Here is a 3,823-nt window from a genome sequence, read left to right on the forward strand (position 1 = left end):
CGGGACAGGAAAAGTAGATTCAACTGACAGATTCTGAGCCCCAGGTTGAATCTTTAAGATGTAAAAATGAACTGAAACCCCAGGTCTCTCTGTTCCTGCAAGTATTTTAACATTGACCCATTGATTTTAAATTGCTTCTCCTGTGTGTAAAATACCATCTATCAACTTCAGGTTTGAACATTAATAAGCGACTGAGCATCAACTGTGAATTATAGAAGGTAGTTCCAAACTAATATCACACCTGGTGTGGCAAAGTGTTCCTGAATTTCACTCCGAAAAGTCTAAAACCCGAAACATTGTCTAAAATCCAATGTCCCCCAAGTCCTGTCCCCATCAAACACTCCCAGGACAGGTACAGCACGGGGTTAGGTGCAGAGTATAGCTCCCTCGACACTGTCCCCATTAAACACTCCCAGGACAAATACAGCACGGGATTCAATACAGAGTAAAGGTCCCCCTACACTGTCTCCATCAAACACTCCCAGGACATGTACAGCACGGGTTTAGATACAGAGTGAAGCTCCCTCGACACTCCTCCATCAAACACTCGCAGGACAAATACAGCACGGGATTCAATACAGAGTAAAGCTCCCTCTACACTGTCTCCATCAAACACTCACAGGACAGGGACAGCACAAGGTTCGATACAGAGTAAAGCTCCCTCTACACTGTCCCCATTAAACACTCCCAGGACAGGTACAGCACGGGGTTCGATACAGAGTAAAGCTCCCTCTACACTGTCTCCATCAAACACTCGCAGGACAGGGACAGCACGGGGTTAGATACAGAGTAAAGCTCCCTCTACACTGTCTCCATCAAACACTCGCAGGACAGGTACAGCACAGGGTAAGACACAGAGCAAAGCTCGCTCTACACTGTCCCCATAAAACACCTCCAGGAGAGATACAGCACGGGGATAGATACAGAGTAAAGCTCCCTCTACACTGTCCGCCATCAAACACACCCAGGACAGGTACAGCACGTGTTGAGATACAGAGTAAAGCTCCCTCTGCACTGTCCCCATCAAACACTCCCAGGACAGGTACAGCACGGGGTTAGATACAGAGTAAAGCTCCCTCTACACTGTCCCCCATCAAACACTCCCAGGACAGGTACAGCAAGGATTTAGATACAGAGTGAAGCTCCCGATACACTGTCCCCATCAAACACTCCCAGGACAGGTACAGCAAGGGTTTAGATACAGAGTGAAGCTCCCGATACACTGTCACTATCAAATAATCCAATGACAGATACAGCATGGTGCTAGATTAAAGGAAAGGCTACCTCCACATTGTGCACATCAAACAGACCCAGGACAGGTACAGCACGGGGTTAGATACAGCTCAAATCTTCCTCTACATTTTGCCCCATCATTGTGTGTGTGTGTGTGTGTGTGTGTGTGTGTGAGAGAGAGAATGTGTGTGTGAGAGAGAGAGACAGTGTGTGTGTGTGAGAGAGATTGTGTGTGAGAGAGAGAGAGTGTGTGTGTGTGTGAGAGAGAGAGTGTGTGAGAGAGATAGTGTGTGCGAGAGAGAGTGTGTGCGAGAGAGAGAGTGTGTGTGAGAGAGAGAGAGTGTGTGCGAGAGAGAGAGTGTGTGCGAGAGAGAGAGTGTGTGCGAGAGAGAGAGTGTGTGCGAGAGAGAGAGCGTGTGCGAGAGAGAGAGCGTGTGCGTGAGAGAGAGCGTGTGCGTGAGAGAGAGCGTGTGCAAGAGAGAGAGTGTGTGAGAGAGCGTGTGCGTGAGAGAGAGTGTGTGTGTGTGAGAGAGTGTGTGTGAGGGAGATAGTGTGTGCGAGAGAGAGAGCGTGGGCGTGAGAGAGAGTGTGTGCGTGAGAGAGTGTGAGTGAGTGTGTGTGTGTGTGAGAGAGTGTGTGTGTGTGAGAGAGAGACCGTGTGTGTGTGAAAGAGAGATCGTGTGTGTGTGTGAAAGAGAGGGAGTGTGTGTGTGAGAGAGTGTGTGAGAGAGAGAGTGTGTGTGAGAGAGAGAGTGTGTGTGAGAGAGTGTGAGTGAGAGTGTGTGTGTGAGAGTGTGTGTGTGAGAGAGAGTGTGTGTGTGTGTGAGAGAGTGTGTGTGTGTGAGAGAGAGACCGTGTGTGTGTGAAAGAGAGATCGTGTGTGTGTGTGAAAGAGAGGGAGTGTGTGTGTGAGAGAGAGGGTGTGCGTGTGAGAGAGAGAGGGAGTGTCTGTGTCTGAGAGAGAGTGTGTGTGTGAGTGTGTGTGAGAGAGTGTGTGTGTGTGTGTGAGAGAAAGAGTGTGTGTGAGAGAGAGACATAGAGTGTGTGTGAGAGAGAGAGATCGTGTGTGTGAGAGAGTGTGTGTGTGAGAGAGAGTGTGTGTGTGTGAGAGAGAGTGTGTGTCTGTGTGAGAGAGAGAGTGTGTGTGTGAGAGAGAGAGACCGTGTGTGTGAAAGAGAGATAGTGTGTGTGTGTGAGAGAGGGTGCGTGTGTGAGAGAGAGAGGGAGTGTCTGTGTCTGAGAGAGTGTGTGTGAGAGTGTGTGTGTGTGAGAGAGAGTGAGTGTGTGTGTGAGTGAGTGAGTGTGTGAGAGAGTGTGTGTGTGTGTGAGAGAGAGAGTGTGTGTGAGAGAGAGAGAGAGAGAGTGTAGTCAGTCTTATTCAGGAAAAGGGCAAGCTAATTTCAGAGGGAGATACAGATACAGAGGCAGACTGGGACTGAAACAGGATGGGATTGTGCTGTACAGGTTTGTACATTCAAACACTGTTCCCATCAAACACTCCCAGGACAGACACAGCACAGAGTTCGATACAGAGTAAAGCTCCCTCTGCACTGTCCCCATCAAACACTCCCAGGACAGGTACAGCACGGGGTTAGATACAGATTAAAGCTCCCTCTACACTGTCCCCATCAAACACTCCCAGGACAGGTACAGCACGGGGTTAGATACAGTTTAAAGCTCCCTCTACACTGTCCCCATCAAACACTCCCAGGACAGGTCAGCACGGAGTTAGATATAGAGTAAAGCTCCCTCTACACTGTCCCCATTAAACAAACCAAGGACAGATATAGCACGGGGTTCGATACAGAGTAAAGCTCCCTCTGCACTGTCCCCAACAAACTCGCCCAGGACAGGTACACACGGGTTAAGATACAGAGTGAAGCTCCCTCGATACTGTCCCCATGAAACACTCCCAGGACAGGTACAGCAAGTGGTTAGATATAGAGTAAAGCTCCCACTTCACTGTCCTCATCAAACACTCCCAGGACATATATAGCACAGGGTTAGATACAGATAAAGCTCCCTTTACACTACCCCCATCAAACACTCCCAGGACATGTACAGCACGGGTTTAGATCCAGAGTGAAGCTCCCTCGGCACTGTCCCCATCAAACACTCCCAGGACAGGTACAGCACGGGGTGAGATACAGACTGAAGCTCCCTATACACTGTCCCCATCAAATAATCCAATGACAGATACAGCATGGTGCGAGATTAAAGGAAAAGCTGCCTCCACATTGTGCACATCAAACAGACCCAGGACAGGTTAGATACAGCTCAAATCTTCCTCTACATTTTGCCCATCATTGTGTGTGTGTGTGAGAGAACGAGTGTGTGAGAGAGAGAGTGTGTGTGTGAGAGAGTGTGTGTGCGAGAGAGAGTGTGTGACAAAGTGTGTGTGAGAGAGAGTGTGTGTGAGAGAGAGTGTGTGCGAGAGAGAGTGTGTGTGAGAGAGTGTGTGTGAGAGAGAGTGTGTGTGAGAGAGAGTGTGTGTGAGAGAGAGTGTGTGCGAGAGAGAGTGTGTGCGAGAGAGAGTGTGTGCGAGAGAGAGTGTGTGCGAGAGAGAGAGTGTGTGCGAGAGAGAGTGTGT

This window comes from Mustelus asterias, unplaced genomic scaffold, assembly GCF_964213995.1.
Source record: "Mustelus asterias unplaced genomic scaffold, sMusAst1.hap1.1 HAP1_SCAFFOLD_297, whole genome shotgun sequence".
NCBI lineage: Eukaryota > Metazoa > Chordata > Chondrichthyes > Carcharhiniformes > Triakidae > Mustelus > Mustelus asterias.